General features: G+C 57.4%; 1 long non-coding RNA gene across 1 annotated transcript; it reads right to left on the bottom strand.

Annotated features, from left to right (window-relative positions):
• Positions 1 to 5,487: 5,487 nt before the first annotated feature.
• Positions 5,488 to 7,110, bottom strand: LOC122438002. The gene is made up of 3 exons (XR_006268418.1): positions 7,087 to 7,110; positions 6,435 to 6,539; positions 5,488 to 5,588 (listed from the first exon to the last, which is right to left on the bottom strand). It is a non-coding gene; the product is annotated as an uncharacterized LOC122438002 (long non-coding RNA).
• Positions 7,111 to 13,859: the final 6,749 nt, after the last annotated feature.

Consider the following 13,859-nt stretch of genomic DNA (forward strand, 5'->3'; position numbering starts at 1 on the left):
GCCAAATGTTCAGGAGGGTGTCCATGCGTGTTGGTTGTTTTTGGCCTGACTCTGTGTCTCTGACCGCACCACCCAAAGGCACGCATCCCCGATTCTGTCTCTGTGTGTGTGTGTGTGTCTGTCTCTCTCTCTCTCTCTCTCTCTCTGACTGTGTTGTCCTTTGCATGACTGTGTGTGTGTCTGCCCCCGCGCGCCCCACACACACACCTGGCACCCGTACACAACACACACACACGCCCCCGCACACCACACAAGCAACACATTGTGCACACCACAGACACACCCCACGCGTGACCCCCACACACAGCGGCCCCACACCACCCACGTCGCACACCACCCACCCCACCTCTCTCTGCTGTCCTTTCTGTGCGGCTAGGGGCAGAGTGTGGGGTGTGTGGGAGATATTCGTGGGGTGTCTGGGGTGTGCCTGTCACTGGTGCGGGTGGGAGGGGCCGTGGGCAGATACACACACACACACACACACACACACACACCCTCTGACTGGGTTGTCCTTTGCCTGGGTGTGTCTCTGCCCGCCCCTTCTCGCACCCTCAGGCACACACCCACAGGCATACCCCACACACCCTGGCCCCCCCACACACACACACCAACCCCCCACACACACACATACTCTCTGTGTTGTCCGTGGTGGGTGGGGGAGTGTGTGGCCGGGGCGTGAGCGAGTGGGGCGTGTGTGGCTATGCAGAGACACAGCCAGGCAAAGGACAACACAAGTAAGTGGTGCGTGCGTGAGTGTGTGTGTGTGTGTGGCTGTGTCTCTCTGCCCGCCCCGTCTCACTCGCACCACCCTGAGGCACACCCCCACACACCCCACACATACCCTCCCACACCCCACCCCCACATACCACACACACACCCACAACACAGCACAGTGCCCCCACACACGCAACACCTGTGCATGCCACAGACACGCCACACCACACCACACCACACCCACTGTGTGTGTGTGTGTGTGTGTGTGTGTGCTCCTGTTCCTCGTTTGCTTTCTCCTTCCCTTCCTCGTCGTCCCTCTGCCCCTCCCCTCCCTCCCTCCACCTTCACAGGACAGGAGTGCCTTTAGATGAGTTAATACACCCTTGACATGATTTCTACAGTCTGACCTGTCCCTCGCTGCAGACGAGCAAACCGACAACAACTGAAAGCAATGGTGTTTGCCACTTGGGGCATACCTTCCACAGGCTCCAGTGATTGACACGCCACCCACTTCCCCGAGCCAATCCTAGGAGCCTTCACCCAAGGCTCTTGCAGACATTCTTCACATCTGTCAGTCCTTCCAAGTCACCCGCCATCATCAGGCGAGGTGTAGAGAACCGATGGAAAAACTGGAGGAATGACTTCTTCCATGGGGTGGGAGGAAATGAGGAAGGAGTAGGATGCTAAAGGTGGGATGCCTGACTTCTTGACGAAGCGAGGATCGATCGGGGTGGGGGTGGGAAGAGGGGCAGGACTGTCAACTTAGGAGGTCCGGTTAACACGTTGCACATATAAATGGTACATCAAGACAAACAAACAAGCACCCCATCAAAGTGCTTACAGGGCAGGTAGTAAAAAAAAAAAAAACAAAACAAAACAAAAAAACACAAAAAACAAGCACCCCACTATGCAGCCCAGGAGAGTGTAGACTTATGACTTTGCATTAACCTCTAAGGGGAAAGAATCTGAAAACCTGACGCGACGAACACGACTTTGTAAACCCACTCGATACTTCATTGTTGCCATAAGGGTGGTGTCATTTGCATATCTCAGGGGATTGGTACTTCTCCGGGCAACCTCGATTCCAGCTTGTGCTTCATCCCACCCAGCGTTTCTCATGATGTGTACTCACTCAGCATGTAAGCTGGATAAGCAGGGTGACAACATATACAGCCTTGATGGACTCCTTTCCCTATTTGGAACCACTCTGTTGTGTTCCATGTCTACTTCTAACTGTTGCTTCCTGACCTGCAGAAATACCGGGTTGTTGTTGTTGTTGTTTGTTTGTTTGCTTGCTTGCTTGCTTTGTTTTGTTTTGTTCTGTTTTTTAATTCCCTAACCTGAATGAAAAGCGAGAGAGACAGAGAGAAGACGGAGGGATGGGCGGGCGGGCTAAGTAAATAAATAAATAAAAATAAAATAAATAAGAAAAGGACCCTACCGTTCAATCTGTTGCTTTCCACACACAAAGCAAAAACAGAGGACCCAAAGGACACAATGTTTACAATGTGAATTTTGAAAGAGGGACATCCCCTTTGGTCACTTCATACACTACCCCTATCAGCAGAATGCAATCGTTTCTGTTTTTCCCTCTACCTGGTCCTTCCAGACTTCAGAAGCTCTGAGCGAGGGTTCTTATCGCCTTGGCGATAGAGTGATTTTTTTCCACACGTTCCTTAGGGGCCCGGAGGATGTTTCCGTGAAGCGGGGGATACACACTTCTGGATAGGAGAGTCCTGTGCTACGTGTGGTTTGTTCTTTTCTTTGCGTGTGGCTCTTCACCCGAGAGGGGGACTGGGTCCTGAAGTTTTCCGAGTGGCCTCCAATATCTGGGGGCAACCCTCTCTGGGGGGAAACATGTCCCATGTTCTCTTGCCCTGCTGACGGAGAACTCAAAAGGCCCTGTGCCTGAAGCCCTGCGGATGGAAGCTAGAGGACTTGGTGAACATTTCTGACAGAGCTTCCCCGCTGGCTCACACGGTCAAGAATCTGCCGGCGATGCAGGAGACCCGGGTTCCATCCCCGGGCCAGGAAGGTCTCCTGGAGAAGGACATGGCAACCCGCTCCAGTACCCAACTCTGACGTCTAGACATCTCCTTGACTGACTCCCCCTCCACCGACTGGTTTCGAATGAATCCACTCCAGGGATGAACCGGTGTGTTTCCTTGCTTTCCCTACAAGTGCCTCTGAGGAAAAAAATTACCTGATTGCTTGCACCCCAGGCCTGCTTTCCCGAACCTGTCTGTGGACCTCACAGCCTCCTGAGAGGAGATACGATAACTGTTTCACTGAATGGAGGATCTGTGCTCAGAAACTCTTTCCACGACATGGAGGCCCGTACTAACTAACCTATTTGGTCCTTCCCTCGTTCCTTCCTTCTTTCCTTCTGGATTTGTTGTTGTTGTTGTTGTTCCCCCCTTTCTCCCCCCCCCCCTTTTTTTTTGGGGGGGGGGGCTTCTCTCTCAGGTCCATGCACACGCACACGCGCCGTTTCTCACGTACACGCGTACATGCATGCACTCACACACACAGTCACCAGTTCAGCTTTTCATGGGTTTCAGGGAAGTGTCAGAGGAGGGAACTGCTGGGGTCCGGAGCAGGCCGCCCACCCCACCCCACCCCACCCCACCCCACCCCACCCCACCCCACCTCACATGAACCTCCATGTCCTGTGGAGTGTTTTGGACTCAAGTGACTTAAGAACCAAGAACCGGCCAGCGCCAGAGGAACGCTCCGCCCCTCCCTCCTTCTCTGTCTCTCTGAAGGCAGGCAGGAATGAAAACCCCCTTCCACGGAGGAAGATGTCAAGTGATGATGGCTGCTTGGACGCACGTCCGTGATCCTCACATGCATGAGTGGGGTTTCCTGGGTTACGAAAAGGAAGAGACTTCTTTGGCCTGACACAAGGCGAAGTTTGTCCCTCAGCCTCCCGCCCCACCCCCCCCACCCCCCCCCAGCCCCCTTCCTCCGCGCGGTGCCCAAGGGGCAGCCTCAAGGTGGGGAAATGGAGAAATGGGGGTGGGGCGGATCACCATTCAATAGAGAGAAGCTCGAGGCAAAGTCAAAGGCTCTGACTTGACTGGAAAGCTTTCTGCATTTGAATGAAGCTATCTGACGAGGCCCTGCAGGGGGAGGGTGGGGGTGGGGCCCACAGACAATAGCCCCTGCCTGCCTGCCTGCCTGCCTGCCGGGCTGAGGAGGCCCTCTGGCGGCGGTGGCGGGGCCCTGCCCCCGACTCCTGCAACTCGGTCCCCTCAAGGAAACTTCTGGGGTGACTCCCTTGTCCAGGGAGTCATCAAAGTTGGCCTGTTTCTGAAAAAGGCCCGAGTCACAGCTGTGACAGAGTCCCTGGATCTCTTCTTGACCCATGGATTGACCTGCACCCTCCCATCCTGTCAGATCCTTTGGACACTCTCAAAGAGGTCTTTGGCCTGGGCCAGAAAACAAGCCAAGATAAACAAATACGTTTTTGTCTGTTTTTTTTTTTTTTGAACAGGGCGAAAACGATGCAGGGCCGTGGATCAGAGAGAAACTTGCTCCTCTCACACGCGTGAAGGCAGGAAGTTCTCAGCGGGAGAGAACCTGCCTTCACTTTTCACTTCTCAGGGGGACCTGGACCGGTCCCCTCGCCTCGCACGCCCCCAACCCCTAGCCCAGCTCTACACCACCACCACCACCACCACCACCACCACCACCACCACCACCACCACCACCCCCCCGTCTCGTCTCCCCAACGTCAGCCCCACTCCCACCCCCACCCTCCGGCCACCGAGGGGGCCCCGTGGAGGGGTGGCCATGGCCTTCTCAGCCCCTGTTCTGAGATGTCACTTGGGAAACCGCTCTAGGCCGAGATGCCAGATTGCTGCCCTGCTGCTTCGTGTCCGTCTCCATCAGCCATGCCCAAAAGGCACGTGAAATAATGGACAGCAAATAGTGCACCCAGAAAACCCAGAATGATCCTCCTGAACACCGCACAGCCATTTTTCTGGATCCACATAGAGGTCGTTGATATCCCCGCTTGATGCATGAATAGTATTTACACAGACTCGATTTATTTTCGCTTTGATTGGGGGTGCCCTATCCAGAGAGATCACGCGGGTCCGAAAGCAAACCCAGAACAGAGCAGAACAGAACCAAAACCACAGCCAAGTCGAGGGAGTGCTGAACCAGAGGAGCTCACACAGCCTACGAGGCGTCCCAGATTGTGAAGGAGCGTTTGTGCTCACGTATCTATGTGGAGGTCTGAAGGGTCACTCGCCAGCGATGCAGATGTCATGCGAGTGGCCGGAGATGTGTCTCCATAGGATCTCTTGGGATGTCGCACGCAGGCAGGGTGCCTGGTGCAGGGGCACCCTGGGAGGTCCGATCCCCCGAAAAGTTGGCATGTGGGGCGCAGGCAAGCACACAACGTTTTCTTGCAGGGAGGGCCGAGCGAGGAGGATTCAGGGGTCCATACCTCCAAGCCCCCAGCTGCTGCTGCTGCTGCTGCTTCTTCTGCTTCTTCTTGTTTTTTTGTTTTTGTTTTTTTTTTTTTTCCTGCCCCAAGCTTCTTGAAAGGGTTCCACGTAGCATTCTGAAAGGTCAGGTGATGGAGGGACAGGGGTCGTGGTTGCAAACGTCTGGCTGTAGGAATTCTTTGTCTTTGGTGACTGTTCACCACGTGGGTCAGGTCATGAGGTTCCTATACCCCTTCCACGGGACAGATGTTCACTGGGGGAGTGGGAAGGGTCCACACTCCTGTTCCCACTGCTCCCCTCCGTGGACTGGAGTGCGAATCTAGATGGGCCTCTGACGACACACATCGCCGGGTTACATCACGCCGGTTTGGCCTTCGGTTCTCACAAACTGGCACTCTTGCTGCTTCTCGAAGTGTCCTAGAGAAGAAGACATCGGATTCCACATTAGATGAGCTTCTTTGACTAGCGAAGGCACAACAGCCACAACAAGCGGGATGGATAAACACAGAAGTTGGTTTCCTTCGGACTATGGAGCGTGCATGTGTGTGTGTGTGTGTGAGAGAGAGAGACAGACAGAGAGAGAGAGAGAGGCAGAGAGAGGCAGAGAGAGGCAGAGAGAGAGAGAGAGAGAGAGAGAGAGAGAGGCAGAGAGAGAGAGAGAGAGAGAGAGAGAGAGAGAGAGAGAGAGAGAGAGAGGCAGAGAGAGAGAGAGAGAGAGAGAGAGAGAGAGCGAGAGAGAGATGCCTTTGTGGTTCTAAGGCAAGCACTGAGGAGTTGAGACTTTCTTTAACGAACATATTTTCCTTCATTTCAGTCGTGATGGTCCAATGATTTGGATGACAACATTTCATGTTTCAGGGAAGATGATTTTAGAAGGCTGTGAAGGGACTTCCCTGCCTGGTGGCCCAGTGGTTAAGAATCCACCTGCCGATGAGGCAGGGGACAGGGTGTTTTCGATCGATCCCCGGTCAGGGAAGATGCCACTGGGCTCCGGGCAGGTTCGATACAAACCTATAGAACGGACAATGCCAGGCAGGCGTGAAGGCGAGGGCAGACGGGGGACTCTGGACGAGGATGACTGACACTGACGTCTCCGTGTAGGTGGGTTGTGGCCGGCACACTCCTCTGGGGCAGGATGTTCCTAAGACCGTTGCGGGAGGAGCAGGGGCCCTAAGGGAACTCTCTGTCCTCTCTGCTCCATTTTGCCCCCGGAACCCTAATCTGCTCAAAGAGAGGATTCAGCCTATGGAAAGACAAACTCACATGTGAGTGAACCTCCTTTCTAGTTCACTTGAATTCTGAAAGCGTGACGGTCAGATTCACTCAACTCTCTGGATGTCTGTTCTTCCTGAGATCCCGGCCTATTCACTGGAAGAACACATGGAGCCGGATGAGATCTCCCTCTGCACGGCGGCCCCAGTGTGCACACATTTCAATGGCTACGGCTTGTGGACATCGCACCGAGAGCCTAACCCCGGTGTTTCAGACGCCTGTTTCTACAATGGCTGAACAGTTCTAACTGCGGGAAGCCCAAAATTTGCCCCTGCCTGTTCGATCTGCAGGGACTCTGCAAAGAAAGAGCACACGTGCCCGGTCTCATGACCGATCCCCTTTTTCGGAGCTAGCCTGGCGTGTGATCTGTTTTCCAGGCCATAGGCACGCACTGGCACTGGGGAGTTGTGTTCCCCCTCCCCCCCCCCCCCCCCGGCCTCCTCCTCCTCCTCTCTGCCCCCACCCTTCCCTTCCCTTCCCCCCACATGCACGCTCCCTCACCCCCACCCCCGCCCCGCCTGGGCCCGGCCCGTCCAGGTCTCCCCCACCCGTGGAAAAGGCCAGGAAGAAATGGTCCCAGAACGACGCAGCCGAGAAACAGTGGAAGTCCACTTGGATGCGGTTAGGAAACACCTGAGCATACCTAGGCCGACACTGCCACCGTGTGGGATGCGAGGCCAGTGAGAGGAGAAGCTCAAGAGTTCAGAGGAGGAGGAAGAGGAAGAGGAAGAGGAGCAGGAGGGAGGCAGGCGGCGGTGGGGGGAGGGGAGGGACAGGCTGAAGCTGTCTCAGGGCGATGACGTGGGTGAAAACGTCCCCCTTCAGAAGGGCGCTCCGAAGAGAGAGTTCCGGCGGGACCTTGAGAGCACACAGGGCTCCGTTTTGGAGGCTGACCTTAAAGCTGGGAGTGGGGGTGGGGGAGGGAATCATCCAGACATACGAAAGACACCAGGCCGGGAAGGCAAGACAGATTCTTTACAGAAGTGAATCGGATGCTTTTCTGTCAGTGTGTTCCATAATCAGACTATCATGGAAATCCATCCATCCATCCATCCATCCATCCATCCATCCATCCATCCACCCATCCATCCATCCATCCACCCACCCATCCACCCATCCATCCATCCATCCATCCATCCATCCATCCATCCATCCATCCATCCATCCATCCATCCACCCACCCACCCACCCACCCACCCACCCACCATCGTTTCGCTCCTTTTCTGTTCTCTACATTTTTAATGGCGAGTGAGTGAGAGAGTCTCTCAATGGTTTGGTAGGATTTTTGAATGTCATGTCGTAGGACCATGGTACTTTTCAGCCATGGATGAACGTGACGGCTTCTTTTTTCAGCTTCAGCTTTCAGGGTTATCCTGAACTGCCTCGCCAAGTGAGGCCTGTGTGTCCCTGTGTGCTGGAGGAAGGACACTTGTGCTATCCACATCTTCATCTTGGACTGGACAAAACCACCGTTGGGAATGTGTTTCTTGGCTTCGTTTCCTTTCCCTATGGCACTGACCTGACCGTCCTGTCCACTCTTTGGATCCTTTATCTCCCTCTCCCCCTCAAGGCACTTGGTCCTTTTCTTCCTCCTCCTCCTCCTGCTCCTGCTCCTGCTCCTCCTCCTCCTCCTCACCCTAGTTTCTCTCCCCCACCCCTCTCAGTCCCACTCTTCTCAAATTGACGTCTAACTGACTGACAACGTTTTCTTTTGCCTGCCTTCCTTCCTCCCTTCCTCCTTCCCTTCCTTCCTTCCTTCCTTCTTTCCTTGTTTTGGTTTTGTTCCTGTTGTTGTTCCCCCATTAATTTTCAGGTGTACAGACGATGTTTCAGTGTAGCGCAGGAAGGACACAGCGATCACCAGGATACATCTCGTGAGTGACTGTCCGTCACCACTTTGTGTCACGGCAGATGGCATTTGGTGTCATGACGTGCCCGTGACTCACTGATTTCATCCGTGGAAGGCTGCACCGCTTCGTCTGTCTCCGTCACCAGTGGCACTCACTCACTCTCTCCCCTTCCCCACCCACCCCCGCCACCCCGTCACCCCCTCCCTCCTCTGGCCACCACCCATGTGTTCCTTTATGGTATCTATGCGCCTGCTTCTGATTTGTTCTGTTCTGTTCACGGTGTATCCTTTGGTAGATTCTGCATGGAAACGACTGATCTGAGGTGCTTCATTTAGCATAATAGCCTTTCTAAAGATCTCTCCAAGTTCCTGCAGACTGTGAGATTTTATTCCCTTCTGGTGGTTGAGTCCCATTTGTCTGTGTGTGGGGGGGTGGGTGGGTGGGTGGGTGTGGTGTGGTGTGGTGTGTGTGTGTGTGTGTGTGTGTGTGTGTGTGTGTGTGTGTGTCTGCATGCGCGTGCGCACACGCGCACCTGAATAGATACAGGTGTAGGCACACAGACAGAGAGTTCTATCATTCTGTTTGTACGGATGTCTACCTAGGTATAGGTGTCGATACCGCACATACACACGCGCATATCTTCTTGGTCCCCGCCGTAGGCACTCCGTGGAGTTGCCGGGTTGGGTCGGATGGGGAATCTTTGGTGGAGTGTCCTGAGGGATCCCAGGACTCGTTTCCCTAGTGATGGGGTTTCTCTCTCTGTGAGGTGCCAGGTGATGAGCTCTGATATCTCTGAGTCCGTCAACACTTTTCTCAGCTGCAGGAAAGATGCATTCCATCGATCAGGAGCCACTGTCTTTTGATGCTTCAAACTTGCTGTCGCGATTGCGAGTCCAGCTCCTGGGCCTTTCCCCTCCAAGTTATCGTTGTCCAGATAAACGCCCCGGGGTGCTTCCGTGAGCCCGCCCCCACCCCCAGCTGCCCCAGCCCAGCCCAGCCCAGCCCAGCCCAGCCCCGCCATTGATTTGTCTTCTACCTTGTGCTTCTGAGTGTCTGTCTGCTCTACCTTTATTTTGAATGAAGGTGTCTGTTCGGGCCTCCTGCCGACTTCGCTCATCGGGGATTGTTTCTCTTTTGGAGGTTCAGTTGTCTGACGCCTATATGTATGCACACACGCGCGCACGTAGACATCAACACAGACACATGCGTATGTATGCACATAGGGACATGTACACTGACTAATACGTACGTGTATGCATGCATACGCGTGTGTGTGCATCTATGCACATCAATCTGTGTATATGCACTCTATACACACACTTGCAACTGTACATACGTATATGCGTGTATGTTTACTTACACATACATGTGTGTATAGGTATACACATATACAGCCGTACGTCTGTGTGGACGTATATACGCTACATGTAGACGTCTAGGTATGTGTGCATATGTATGTACACACGTGTACATACACGTGTGCATATACACAGGCGGATATGTGTGCATATGTAAGCATGCACGTACGTGTCCGCGCATGCGTACACACACACACACACACCTGTGCGTATACATCACACGTACACACACATGTGCATCTATATGCGTTTACACGCCCGTGTTTATTTAAATGTAGGTGTGTATATCTGTGTATAGGCACATATGAGCATGTGTATTCGTGCGCGTGCATATCCGTGTACGTATGTGTATAGATGCCTGTGCATACGTATATACACGCAAGCATACATGCACACTTTAAACGCCTAGGCATATACGTGCACGCACAGACACATGCGTGTACGTGCGCATGCATGCATGCCCTTCGTACGCGCTTGTTTATACGCATGTGTGCACACGTATATATAGATGCGAATATGTGTCCGTACACATATGTACATGCGTATATGCACATGTGCGCTCTCGCTCTCGCGCTCTCTCTCTCTCTCTCCCTCTCTCCCTCTCTCTCTCCCTCTCTCCCTCTCTCCCTCTCTCCCTCTCCCTTTCTTTCTCTCTCTCTCTCTCTCTCTCTCTCTCTCTCTGTCTCTCTCTGTCTCTCTCTCTCCCCCTCCCTCCCTCCCTCCCTCCCTCTCTCTGACTTTTAAGCTGCCAGAGCAGTTCTACGACTTGACTTTCCTGCCTGGTGGTTTTGTTTCATTTCGTTTCGGTTCTACTTCAAAAAGTTATGCATTCATTGACTTGGCTGTTGTCATGGAGTCCGGGGCTTATTTAGTGGATCCCTATTGACTCGGTCCCCCCCACCACGCCCCTCAACCCCACCCCCGCAGCCCTGCCACCCCAGACCGCCCGGCCGGCCGCCCGCCTTTCCGGTGTTTGTGGCCAGTGATCTTGAAATCCACGTTCTCCTGACCTCAAGTGCACTTTCCCCACCCACCCGCGCTTGCTTGTGTTTGTTGTCTTTGGACTTGGTCACGGTCTCTACCCAGGTTGAGTTTTGTTTTCTCTTGTTGGGGGTCCGAGTGGCTCCTTCGTTTCCTTTCTTGCTCCTGGGTTTGCGTGTCTGTGTCTGTGTCTGCTTTCCAAAGTCCTGCTTTGTTCTCCGAGCAGCGCTTGCCTGGTTGGTTTCACTTTGCCGGTCGGTCCCTTCCTCCCTCCCTCCCTCCCTCCTCCCCTCCCCTCCCCTCCCTCCCTCCCTCCCTCCCTCCCTCTCTCACTCCCTCTTTTGGGGGGAGGGGGTCCGGGGGAGCCCGGCATGTCACTGGTGCCCCTCTCTCGGCCCCCGAGCCCCCGCCGCCGGCGTCTCCGTGGAATGTCCCCCCACCACCCTGGAATCGCGTGGGGGGAGCGCGTCTCCTTCGGGGCAGCCTCCTGAGTAGATAGTTCCCAGCTCCTCTCCCTTCCTCTGCGGCCGGGGTCGCGTCGCGTCGCGTGGCTCGGAGGCGGAGGAGGCTCCGGCCCGAGCTCGGGCGTTTGGGCGGCCGGAGCGGTGGCTCCTCGGCGGCCGGCGACAGCGACCCGTCCTCGGGACGGTCGAGCCGGTTGTCAGGAGCCACCTGGCGGCCGCTTTTATATTGTCCCTCCCCTCCGGAGCTTCGGCGAGACCTTCAGGAGGATTGTGACTCAGCCGCCGGGCCCGAGGCAGTGCGCTCAGAGACGGGCTATGCTGGCGGTGACAGTCCCGGTGACACCGAGGCCTAGGGACGTCCTGCTGTCGCCGGAGATTGGTTCTCTAGGTTTCTGAGGAGGGTGACCGTCGCGGCGCTCCAGATCCGGGCCCTGGGGTGGCCTGGCCGGGTCGACCAGCATCTCCCCGTGCCCCTCCGGCCGTGGAGACGGACCGGCCGGACCCTACCTGGGCCGGACCGCCGAGGTGGGCAGGGAGAGGGTCTTCCCTGCCCGGAGCGCCTGGACTCGGACTCCGCGGTCCTGCCTCCTCCCGGGTCGCCCTCAGGAGCGTTTGCTTCGCCCTCGGCCCCGCTCCGGAGGTGGGGACCGGCCCGGACTGTGGCGTGGAGGTCGGCGGAGGGCGCGGCTGGGTCCGGGCCCTCGGGTTCTCTCTGACCGAGGTGTTTCCCGCGTCGCACTCCGGAGGTGGGGACCCGCCCGCCGGAGTCGTGAGGGGTGACCCGGAGAGGACGGCCGGCGCGGGCGCGTGTGCGGTCCCCCGGTGGGGTCCGGTCGCCTGAGGCGTCTCCCGGCACGCATGCCTTTTCTTTTCTCAAAGTCCCGATAGGTCCGGAGACGTGGATGGACCGGGCCCTGCTTCCGCGGGTGGCCGGGGAGGGCGCGCTCGGCCGTTCAGCGTGCCCTCGTGGGTCTCGGTCGTTGGACGCGACTTTTTCTCACCCCTCCCCAACTCCCTGAATCCCGGTCAGTCAGGAGGTGGGTGGGGACCGGCTCGAGCCGTCCTGGGTGCCCTGTGTAGGACGGTCTGGGCCCCGGGCGTGGGCCCTGGTCAGGGCCCGCTCGTCTTGTTGGAGGCGCCCCGCTGACGGTTCTTTCTTCTTTTTTCTTTATGCACGTCGAAGTCAAATCCCCGTTCGGAGACTCGGACGGACCGGTACGCCTACCCGTGTGGGCGAAGCGGGGAGGGAGTCTCCGGCCAGCTCCCTCTCCCTTGGCGTCCGCGCCCCCACTTTTGCCACCACGCGGCCCCCTCCCCCCCCCCCCCCCAAGTCGACCAGATGGCCCCCGAGAGCTCCAGGCCTGATGTTCATGGGGTAGTGCTGGGGACAGGTGGCCGGGTCAAGGTTCCGGGGTCCCTCCCTGCGAGTCATAGATGGGCCCCGCTGTCGTCTGCTGTCATTTTGTCGCCCAAAATAGGTCTTTTTTGCCACCAGGTAAGTGCTGACACGGTCTCCTTTGGTGTCTGCCGCCGAGGACTTTGGGTCTCTGGATGCACGCGGGGCTCCGGGCCTGTGGGCCGCCAGCTGGCGCCTGGTGCTGCCTTTGCCGCTGGAGCCGCCTGCCTGGGCCTGTGCGCCGGCTCCTGTGTGGCGTGTCTGGCCGACCCAGCTCGTGGTGCCGCGTCTGGGCGACCCGAGGGCGGTGGGGCGAGGCGGTGTGGGTCTTTTGCCCTGTGCTCCCCGCTGCGGGCACCCGGTGGCGGCTGGGACGACCCCTGCCCTGTAGGCTCCGTGCCACGTGTCAGCTGTTCTCCTCCTGGGGGCGTTGGCTGCTCTCGCCTGAGGTGTGAGGTTGTGGGCAGGCGGGGGGGAGGTTGTCGGCGAGGCTTAAAGCGGGCCCCTCCGGTGACTGTCCTCGCCTGTGCCTTCCCCCCCCCCCCACACACACCTTGGCTCAACTGATTGATGTGGTGTGGTTGTGCTCTCCCGGGCCGGGCCTAAGCCGTGCCGGACGAGGGACGGGTGTTCCCAGTGAACGTGTCCGCTCTTCTCGGTCTGTCCACGGGGCCCCTCGCCTGTCTTTTCCCCCTTGCCCCTCGGGCAGGGTGAGGAAGGCAGGGGTTGGGGTGTGGCCTCCGGCCCTGACCTTCGGTCTCCCGTCCCCCGCCTTGGGGTGCCTAGTGGGGGCCGTTGGGCTTTGGACACAGCAGATGCGCTTGCTTCGCCTTCCTGGCGTGTGCCCCGCGAGCGGCCCTCCCTGCGGTGGGGAGGGCTGTGCCGCTGCCATGCCGCGTGCCCGTGCTTGGGTGTGTGAGCATGCCTCGTTGGACCCTCGGTGGTGCCCCTGGAGTGCTCCAGGTCGTCCCTCAGGTGCCCGAGGCCGAGTGGTGGTGTCGGTTTCCCTTAACCCTGTGTCCTCCTTGGGTCCCCGCCGCGGTGGTGTGCGTGTGTCCCATGGGGGGGGTCGAGACGGTAAGAGAAGCATTGTGTGCTCCCCTCGTCGTGGCGGCTGACGGATGAGGCCTTGCAGGGGGCCCTGACCGCGCACATGCTCCTGTGTGGGGGTCCGCTTACCTATGCCGCAGACCCCTCCCGCCCAGTTGAGTGGCGGCTCCTGGTGTGCCTCCGTGGGCCCGAAGGAGAGACGATCGGGTGAGGGACGGTGCGCCCTCGGTGAGAAAGCCTTCTCTAGCGATCCGAGAGGGAGCCTTGGGGTACCGGACCCCCCAGCCGCTGCCCCTCCTGAGTGCGCAGTGGCCACT

The sequence above is a fragment of the Cervus canadensis genome, chromosome 3, assembly GCF_019320065.1.
Source record: "Cervus canadensis isolate Bull #8, Minnesota chromosome 3, ASM1932006v1, whole genome shotgun sequence".
NCBI lineage: Eukaryota > Metazoa > Chordata > Mammalia > Artiodactyla > Cervidae > Cervus > Cervus canadensis.